The following is an 11,422-nucleotide window of genomic DNA, read 5'->3' on the forward strand; positions in this document are numbered from 1 at the left end:
TCTCTACTAATTATGTGTTAGGCAACCTATGAGAAATAAAAATTTGAATGAATTCATCATGGCAATCTCAAACAAACTGATGGATATGTCAAGCCTCTTATAAAACTAAGGGAGGGTGCATGATGGACCGAAATATGTTGTCTTCGACTTCTTCAATGTTTTTGGTGCATCCAAACCATTGTCCTCATCATTATCATCCAGTTTTCAGTAATATTACATTAACTGCTCACCAAATGCATTCCCCTTTTAAAATATATTCAAAACCTTTGAAATATTGCCTTGTCGCTACGCACAGAGAGGTTTGTCCTGACCAACGAATGGGGACAGAGATAGTGTGCAAGAATCAACCAACGCCACCCAGCTTAAGCTTAGAACTTGGCAAATTTAGAAACCTTGTAGCAACTCAGGACGAATAAAATCACCGTAAACTCCTTTATTGTTCAATATATCTGAAGACACAACTATAGTAAACTTGCGCATGCAATCTCTAGTTGCAAGAATAGTTAACTCCTGACATTTATTTTGTAACAAATATTCTTCTCCAACTTAATCAGAAATGAACGGATTCATTTCATTAGCAATATAAAACTCAAACATTATATAAGTTGGCCTCCATTTAGATTATTCCAGCAAACATTAGATACAAAAGGTGGCAACCCTTAAGGCTCGATGAGTCACCTCCCTTCTATATCAATCCCTTCCTAACAATGAGTAGATTTTATTAAGTGTTGTTCTCTTAATGCTTTTGTTAGTGATATTGTGCCTTCTCAAGACATTACCAGTTAGTGTATAATCGATGATACTGTAACCAATATCATTTGCTATTTTTGTTGATTATTACCTATTGTCAATTCATTTATCAAAGCAATCAGCTCGACACCTGACATTGCTCTTTTACAAGTTATTGTCTTTGTGATACTTAATCACCATCTCTGTGATAATGATATGTGCCATCTCTGTAATACACAATCACCATCTCTGTGATTGTTGACTCTTTTATATTTAATGATACTCCCCTTAATGTAACTCAATCACTGTCATCAATTATGGTTTATAACCACAGGTTAGTCTATTATGTGAACTGTTGTATGATTAGTTATCTTGAAATTATCTTGAAACCACTCTTTCTTCATTCATTTCTATACTTAAAATAAGTATTTAATCAAATCCCCATAACAATCAAATCCTCATAATTATTCTCTTTGTTAGGTTCGTGATTAGATCTACCTTTTTTATGAGGAGGATAATTGGTAAGGCATTTAATAGTATTGTCCTCCCTTCTGTGAGGTTTAGAACTAATACTCATTGTATATGTTATTCTTTCATCCACAACACCGGCTATCCATGGTCTTATCATTACCTTGTTCGCTAGCATTTAATATAATTGATGATAAGATTGCTAACTATTATAATATCTTTGTTATAATCGATGATTCCTTTGCGGATATTGTATCTATCAAGGGAATTTTATGAACTTGTTGTAGACACCAAAATATGTACAGACTTGCAAGTTTACATTTAACGCACTAATTATTCTTCTATTAATTTAGGGTTCTTAAATCATTAATTAATCATCTTATTTCCTCTATAATCAAATCTTTGCATCATTTAATCATTCCCTAATTTTAATTAAATAATTAAGTTCATTTAATTATTTAACCTTTAATTAGTTGATCATTATTAGGTAATTAAATTTAATTTCCCACAATTTAAATAATAATTATTGATTATTTAAATTAACTAATTTATTCCTCTTTATTAAATTAAATTTTTAATTTAATCTAATTTCATCTTCATTCCACATCAATTTCAATTTCGGATCAATGTCAATTAAATTTCATCTTTCAAATTTAATTGAATTTTTTATTCAATTAAATCTTCTAAAATCTGAAAAATCAATTTTATGAAGAAATGAAAAATTAGAAAATTAGAAAATCCTTATAAACTGAAAAATCAGAGTTTTTCTGAAAATCCAAAATCAGAAATGATTTTAATGTTTCCATTTTCAATTTTTGAAAACTTTATCTCTCCAAAAACTGAAAATATCTCAGATCCAATTATTCCTCCAGTCTCTTTCATCCTTGTCCGTTGATCATGATTTTCCCAAATCAATCTCAACCGTTTATGGATTTCCAGAAAATCTATATAAACAACCCTCCTATCTCTTAATTTCATCACTGATTTTCACATTGAACAAAATCAGAAATGATTTTAATGTTTCCATTTTCAATTTTTGAAAACTTTATCTCTCCAAAAACTGAAAATATCTCAGATTCAATTATTCCTCCAGTCTCTTTCATCCTTGTCCGTTGATCATGATTTTCCCAAATCAATCTCAACCGTTTATGGATTTCCAGAAAATCTATATAAACAACCCTCCTACCTCTTAATTTCATCACTGATTTTCACATTGAACCTCTGTCAGTTTTCTATCATCTTGCTATCATTTGAAATCATATCTTTTTATCACATTTCTCAAAACTCAGAGTCTAAGTGCTGCAAAAGTCACAGCTGAGTGCACACTTCATACGATCAACGAGAAGCAACAGAAGCTTGGAGAATTTGTCAGTTTGCATGCATTCATTTGTGTGTTTTATTTATGATAATATGTTTCTTATTTTGTTGTTTGTAGGGTTGACTGAATTTGTTAGTTTAGCATATTGATAAATTGGTGCTACTGATCAGTTTGTTTGAGTCTTGCAGATTTCCCCTACAACACTTGTATCATCGCATATGATCAGTGATGTTGTATACTATCAACATTCCTAACATATTCAAATAGGGGACAAGATGCCATTTACTATCAATACTATTGAATACTCATCAACATCTAACATTTGCTGATAATTCCTTAGATTTCATATTATCTGGATTTGTGCTTCAAGCCTGGGCTCCTGCTCCTGCTCTATTTTAAATGGATTAATATCTAGAGCATAGTATCTGAATATGTATTACAATGAATATGCAGCACAGTGATTCCAAATCCTCCACAAGCTTCTTACAGTATCCTAAAATAATAGGCATAGAAAATGAACCCACTTTGATACCATGTTTTTGCTGATTGCGCATGTATGAAGCAATGAGAATCGAGGATTTATTCTTCCTTTATACTTATCATTGGAGGATTTATTCTTTCTTTATACTTATCATTGGTGCCCCTTCACCAAGGGTTAATGCACTTCACATGTGGCTCCATTGCTTTTATAATTATATTATCAATATAATTATTATATTATAATTATTATCACATAATAATATAATAATTATATTATCTCACAATAATAATATAGTAATTATTTTGTTTCACAATAATAATATGATAATTATATTATTGCAACCTTCATGTTTCTATGTTGGCTTGAAGGAATCCGGCCATAGCTACAAAAACATGAACAGTAAATAGGGTGGACTAGTTTGGAACAAGTTACTTTTTTTGGTTTTTAAAAGTTCTGCTACATGTCATTACTTCATCCCAGAAACAACTCTGGACTAACTGAGTGCTTCCCAGAAATGTTGTTATTTTCCTTAAAGGGCTCAGCACTTCTGAGGAAGCCAATATTTTACCCATGGAAATCAGATCTCATATCCAAATCAGAATTGAGCAGGTTCATGTATATAGAGATTTTTTTGAAAAATCTAGTAATGGAGACTTAACTAGATGTTTTTTCCTGTAAAAACCAAGGTTGTCTGCAAAGGAGTAATTCTTGCTAACAATTTTCTTCACTCTTAACTGTTTCAAGTATGTCACCTCCACAGTTTTTGAAGAATCAATTATTCATGTCTTTGCTAAGCTACATGCTATTATGAAGTATAATAGAGAAGTAGATTATGGCAGGGGAGCACTAGGGTGATTTTTCTCATAAGTACACTCCATTATACCTTTTGCAGCTCATTGATATTGTGCATTTTCTTTGAAATCTAACATTTTTTTGTCAATTTAAACAATGGTTTAAAACTATAAACCACTCCTGGCCCATTTATGGGCTTGGTAGAGTTAATCGTATTCAAAAAAGGGTAAAGGTTTGCTGGACAACACCAGAGGAAGGATGGGTTAAAAAAACCTTTGACGGGATGGCTAGGGGAAACCTGGGGGTATTGGGGTGTGGTTGTGTAGCAAGATATTACAAGGGCAATACTCTTGCCTTCATGGTAAAACATCTGCATAATGGCACAAATAATGTGGCTGAATGTTGTGCAACAAAAGAGGCTCTTATTTTAGGAGCTAAACTGGGTATTAGAAGAGTCCATTTGGAAGGGGACTCAAAGATAATTATTAATGGCATAAAGAAAGGGAAGTTGGATGCTTGGCATCTCGATAAATATATTCGGCAGATCAAAGGATTGCTAATGGAATTTGAAGACTTCAAGGTTCCCCATACCTTCCGAGAAGCGAATAGGGTGGTGGACATGTTGGCTAACATGGACGCAAATGCAGCAATGGGAACTCAAAATGAAATTTTTGGGGACCTTAGACTCCTCGTATTAGATTAAAGAGAGAAATTGCCTTAGCCAACTTTATTAACAATAATCTTCATATCTTGGTCGATTTCTTGGGGAAGGCATCATGACTCCTACCACCGATGACATTTATCATTTTACGACATGCAAAGATCCCAATCCTCTGCGCATATCAAGCTTGTGTAATCATTTCTCGGCACACCGACATATGCTTGTTTCTAGAGAGTTCCAAACAAGTTAAATTTAGGCAAAAGACAAGCCAAATTTCGAATCTTTTTCAAAGGTGACAAAAAGGGAGGCAAATATTGCTTTGGGCTCTAAGAATTAGATGCGGACTTACAAGGGTAAGATCACTGCTCAGCACCTTAAGAACATATTTGTGTTTGATGATCCGGATTTCTTGGAGGGAGTCTAGCAGATGTTTGGGCCGGAGTACCTAGATGCATATTGGAAGCGGCAATCGAACTTGGACGTGGCGTCTTTGTTTTTGGCGCTAGCACTAATGGTGGGCGAAACGAAGGAGTTTCGTCGTGTAGTTGCTGCTTGTGTTGATATGTGACTCACTGACTCGGGCCTACCGAGTCAAAATGACCCGTGACCCAAGCTCGGCGAGTGAGGTGACATGACTCGCCTGACTCGCGAGTCACAACCCACTTAACCCAGCCACGGTAGCAAGCTTCCGATTGAGTAAAAAAAACATAAAAACAATTTTTTTTAATTTTTTTTTTGTTCTTTGTTATTCTTATAACCCTAAAAGGGCTTTGTTATTCTTATAACCCTAAAAGGGCTTTCATAACACTCTATTGTGAGAAGAAGAAAGAGTGAGAAAGGAAGAAGAGAAATAGAGTGTCATTGTTTTGCAACCAGCTGAAAGGAAGCGGAGAAAAGTTTGCATTTGTGACATTGGAGCTTGCATTTAAATCATCAAGGAGTTTATAGGAGCTCTTCTCAACACTTCCCAAAGCATTTCAACGAGGTAAGAGTTGATTTTTTAGATTTTGATGATTTTCTTCTCTATGCTTATGGGTTTTTTGGATGAATTTTTTTTGTATGTTTATGGGTTTTTTTTTACTTTAGATCTTCATAAAATACAATGCTTAAATGGTAATATTTGGTCTAAAATGCCTTATTGCAACAACCTTTACATTTTTCTTTACTCATAATGGCTACTGGAGGTTGAAAACCCAAGCTCTCTACGAGCAATAAAAAAGATGAGTGTTGGAAGTACACCATAGACTTTTCGGTAGAGGTAGAACTAATACAAAATGCCTATTTTGTAAGGTCATTAATAGTGGGGGGATAAATAAATTGAAATACCATATTGTTGGCATAAATGGTCATGATGCTGAGCCTTGTAGAGCTGCAACTATTGAGTCTCAACGTTTTTGTTATGTTGCCTTAGAGAAATATGAACAAGAAAAGGAATTAAAACAAAAAACAATTAGCAGAGTTAGCTCAACTTGGTTCTAATTCCCTTCCACGCTCATCTGGAAATGTTTCTGTGTCTAGTTTTACACCCGGGCTAGGTTCAGTAAGTTGTGTTGGAGAAGGTTCTTCCCTTCCCCCCTATCATCCTAGTGCTTCTACTAGTCATACTTCTTTTACATCTATTCCTTGCACTACTAGTGGTGTTGCGGCTGCTGCCCCTTCTAGTAGTACTAACTTTACCTTTCGTCCTAGAGTCAAAAAACCTAGGTTGGACAATTTTTTGTACCGCATTCCACTCTTGGTGCACAACCCTCACTTGAGAGCTTGGGCTGGAATAGGGAGATCCATGAAGTTGGAATAAGAGCAATTTGCAAGTTTTGGTTTTTCTGCAACATTCCATTTATAGCAGCCAAGTACTTCAACTTCATTTATATTTGATTGTTTTACATTTTTAATTTAAGTTTTAAAATTTAAATTCGATTTTATAATTTTAATTTCATGTTGAAAACTTGAAATATGCTAATTAAAATGTTTTTATAAATGTAACAGGACTCCTTATTGGCAGGGGATGATTAATGTGGTTTCCATCTATGGTGCGGGGTTTAAAGCCCCCACTGAAGATGAGTTGAGTGGCCCCCTCTTACTAGAAATGGTTGAAGAGATGAAACTTGAGTTGGAGGACCATAGAAAGATTTGGAGCCAAACGGGGTGTACCATTATGACGAATGGATGGACAAATAGTAGGAATAGGACCCTCTTAAGCTTTCTTGTTTCTAGTGCAAGTAATTCATCATCCTCTACTTCTCGAAGTCTAAAATTTAATGTATCATTGAATAACTAAAATTTTGTTTTATTAACTATTGATTCTTGAATGATAATTATTTTGTTTAATTTTCACTTTCAGAATCCACCATGTTTTTGAAGTCTATAGATGTTGCCTCACATGTCAAAAATAAAAAATTCTTATGTGAGGCTATTGAGGAGGTCATAAGGGAGGTGGAGGAAGAGAATGTTGTCCAAGTGGTGACTGATAATGCAACTAATTATGTTGCTGCAGGTAAAATTTTAACTTCTAACTTCCTAAGTTCTAAAAAAATTATTTTAGTTTTTCATTAAATTTTGAAAATTAAAAGTTTTTTAATACATCAATAAAATTTCATTGTTTACTAACTAATTTAAAATTGCTGCAGGAAAACTTTTGATGGAGAGACACCCAAGAATCTTTTGAACTCCATGTGTGGCCCATTGTGGCCCATTGCCTCGACCTCATATTAAAGGATATTGGCAAGCTTGAATGGGTGAAATCATGTGTTGCTAAGGCCAAAAATCTTTGTAAGTTCATCTATAATCATGCCTTGGTCCTCAGCATTATGAGGGAATACACGAAAGAAAAGGAGTTGGCTCGTTCCAGTATCACAAGATTTGCCTCTAATTTTATCACACTAAAATCCTTGCTGAGTTCAAGGTTAGCTTTGAGGTGAATGTTTGTTGGTCCAGAATGGAGTTCCTTCTCCTTTGCCACCACCCTTGCAAGGCTAGATGCAACAAAATGCATTTATGATGATGGTTTTTGGGAGCCATGTTTGAAGATTGTGGAAGTAATTTAAATTTTAAAAGCTTAAGTCTTAAAATTTTACAAATTAATTTATCTCATACATATTTTTGTTTTATTTTCATTGGGCAACTTTGCAAATTTTCATCATTCACTAAATTTTTTTTTTGTTTAATTGTTTTGTAGATCACTAAGCCCCTTGTAGCCCTCCTACGAGTTGCTGATGGAGAGAAGCCCTCTATGGGCTACATATATGAGGGCATGGATAGGGCCAAGGAGGCTATTAAGGCCAAATATGTAGGACTTGAGGAAAACTATGGCCCTATTTGGGACATAATTGATAGGAGATGGCAAAATCAGCTTCATAAGCCCATCCACGCAACAGCCTATTACCTCAATCCGACATACCGTTTCCGTGAAGATTTCAAGGCAAATGAGGAGGTGCACATGGAGATATCGAAGATCGCCACTAATGCCACAGATATATTGCTTGAGATGGATGCCTATAATAATGCATCAGGGCCCATTTTTTCAAATCAAATTTGCAAAGAAGGTCGTACAAAATTGCAGCTAGGTAAAAATTGCAGATTAAGCCTTATACAATCTAGTTTGTAAATTTCTAGCTTTAAAGTTCAAATTTTGAAATGAGACTAATATTTTTTTCTTTTCCTTTTTTCAAAACTCAAATAGATGGTGGCAAATGTTTGGGCCTTCAACCAAAAACCTTCAACAAATCGCCATCTGCATAATGAGCCAGCCAAGTAGCACTTCTGGATGTGAGCGCAACTATAGCATGTTCGAGCACATCCACTCGAAGAGGGGTAACAGGTTGTCTATGGAAAAATTGAATAGGCTAGTCTTTGTGCATTACAACCTGCACATTAGGACCAGAGAGATTTTGGATAGTGACACCTCTCCAATTACTCTAGAGGAGGTTGATCCAGAGTCTAAGTGGATCGTTGAGGCTACTAATCATGTCTTTGATGATGAGGACCTACAATGGGTTGACGAGGCAGATAGAGAGGGTCAGGTTGAGGCCGTGGCTATGGCAGCAAAGGACGAGAGAGCTCCAATTGTTCCTAGTGGGGCCTCACAGGCATTGGCAGAGCATGAGACTACAGTGGATCCTAGAGGCACCTTACAGGCTAATGCTATGGCTAATCAGTCATCCAGGGCCTACCTTAGACGCCTTACTAAGAGGCATTTTATAGATTATACTGAGCCTGAGGTTGAGGTTGGGGATGAGAATGACGATGATGATGAGGACTAGGAGCCATAGCTAGTCTTGTTTTAACTTTTTGTTTAACTTAACATATGATCGAAATTTGGAACATTTGATGATGACTATTAATGTGTTGGATTTCATAATACATATACATTTTGATGGGTTGCATGGATTTATCATTTTATATATCTATGTTTTACTTTTATAATATTTCCTTCAGCTACTGTTTAGTTACTAGTATTTAACAATTTACCTTTGTAGTATTGTACTTATGTAATCGATGTATGTTTAACTTTTAAGTATGTGCATTATGATCAAATTATCTTCTATTTAATGATGTTATTGTGTCTTTAAGCTTTAGTCAATAATGGGTGCATGGAATGTTCTTTAAATTCTAAAAAATTCTCAAAATTTCGAGGTTTTTTCACTTTGCCGAGTCACTGTCGAGTCCGAGCCAAGTCTGAGTCACGTTACTTTGGTTGATATACAGTGGCTTTTGGGGTTGGAAGATATAATTGAACAAGTTGTCTTAGGTGTGGGTGTAGAGATGGGAGAGGAGCCTTGAAGATTGATTGGTGGTGGAGAATCATTTGTTCAGCCACTGGTAGTGTGGTCCTCTGCAAATCTACAAGGAGTACATCTCCCAAAGGTGGAGTAGGGTTGGAGAAAGATTGAAGATTTTCTACTTGGGAGAATTTGGGTGTCGGCTAAGAGCAAGCGAGGTTTCATGAAGGCTACACCAAGAAAGAGCACACTCGCTCCAAGGCAACCACTATGTCATCAACTCATGAAGAAGAATCAACAAGAGGGGGGAGCTTCCTCGGCAAAGGGTGTCTGGGTGGATGCCTCACTGCTTGAAGAGACGGGGGATAGTTGTAGCAAGTGTCGTCGAGTTAGGCAGGGGATTTCTGTGTTGGACAATCACTATACGCCAACATTCACACGCGAGGAGGCAGCGCACTGGTTTAAGGAGTAGCTATAAGATGGTGGTGGAGACAACAGCATTAGCATGTGGGCATCTTTTTGTTTTGTCTCTGGTTTTTTGAATTTGGTTTGGTCAGTCCATGCTTTTGGCAAGGTGTTAATACTTTGCAGTTTTTCGTAATGTTTAAGGAGTAGCTATAGGATAATGGTGGAGACAACGGCATTAGCATGCGGGCATCTTTTTGTTTTGTCTCTGGTTTTTTGTATTTGGTTTGGTCAGTCCATGCTTTTGGCAGAGTGTTAATACTTCGCAGTTTTTTGTAATGTTTTATGTATGGCCTTGAGACGGGTAGATATACGGTAGTAAGGTATATGACCATACCTCAAATTTTGTAATCTCTCTCTTTAATATCAATATAATACCAATAATGTTACCTATTAAAAAATCAAAAACTATAAACCACTCCTTCCTTTCAAAAAATGTCATGACCCCCATCATAAGAGGATAACGATAGTATAAATCTAAATTAATAAATATAGCAGATTGCCGAATAAGAAAAGAAAAGGAATAACCATTTTTTTGTCAATTTCCTTTGAGAGATATTAATTATGATGGTGAACAACAAACATTTATTACCTTTAACAACAGCAATCAGGAAGGGGGAACAGGTACAACGTGAAAAGGCAGCAGTTGCATAATAGGTACCTTTTCAAGACCTAGGATTGTGACCCTTCCCACCTTGGAGGTACAAACGGAGAGGAAGCCTCATTTGAGGAGAACATCAAGTGAAAATAAGAAAAACTTAAGGGTAAAGTAATATATAAGGCAGAAATAACATTGGCTTCAGCTATCATCCTGTTTTGAGATCAGTTTGACATAATATTCGATTATATATTTATATGCATGTACTTTGCGAAAATAAAATAATTATTAATAGTAAGTAAACTATTTGCATCTCCGATATGATTACCTATTAATATATGCATATAACGAACTCCTATTGGAAATTCAAATCAGTTTTGAATTTGTTGGAAATGGTTTGCAAATAGGAAGGATGGCCGGCCATCTGAATTCACAAGTTATTAAACACCCCATTCAGAGATGAATGAACCAAAATCCTGCCATGCTCATGGGTAAAGGGGTGCTGAGAACCAGAAATCCAATCATGCCCTGGGCTTTAAGGACATCAACAAAAGATGGGTGGACCAGAAATCTTGCCATGTTTGTGGACCACAAGGTGAATGAGTGCTCTTGGGCTTGATCAAGGAAGACGGCCAGCCTCTAAGGTGGACTAAGGGGGTGGAGTGGACCCAAGATGCTACAATAATTGTGGTCTGGGAGGCACACAAGAGCTCTTCAGCTTGGGGATCTTCTAAAATACGCCACCCCAAAATTGAAGGATGGCAAATTCGCCCATGCTCTTGCAATACAAGGACAATTATAATTGAGATGGCAGTTTGCTATAATTTCCAACAAATTCCTAATATATTTACAATAGGAATATGAATAATTATTAACGCTATTGTGGCACTTTGATTATAAAGGAACGATGCCCAAATGATATTATATGTTATTATGAAATCTTAATATTTGATGTAATACTTGTAAGTGTAGATGTTATCACATATTACTATTTCTTAATGACTATTGATTCATACTGTTGTAAGATCTATATCAGAATTATCTTTATAATCTGTTACATTTGATTATATTTTATAAGAGCTTTGTTTGCAAATGAATTGCGTTTGTTATTTTAGGTAGGGTAAAAGAAATCCCAAGAAGGGACATTACCAAAAAAGGTGTATTCTTTTTCAAAGGGACAACAAACATACAA

The 11,422-nt window shown here is 35.5% G+C and overlaps 1 protein-coding gene across 5 annotated transcripts in view; it reads right to left on the bottom strand.

The window, feature by feature from the left end:
* Positions 1-11,422, bottom strand: part of LOC149552161 (filament-like plant protein 7) — a 52,468-nt gene that overhangs the window by 18,953 nt on the left and 22,093 nt on the right. The window lies entirely within an intron of this gene.

This window comes from Cupressus sempervirens, chromosome 6, assembly GCF_028749045.1.
Source record: "Cupressus sempervirens isolate cs-2001-9-10 chromosome 6, ASM2874904v1, whole genome shotgun sequence".
In the NCBI taxonomy this organism is placed as follows: Eukaryota; Viridiplantae; Streptophyta; class Pinopsida; order Cupressales; family Cupressaceae; genus Cupressus; species Cupressus sempervirens.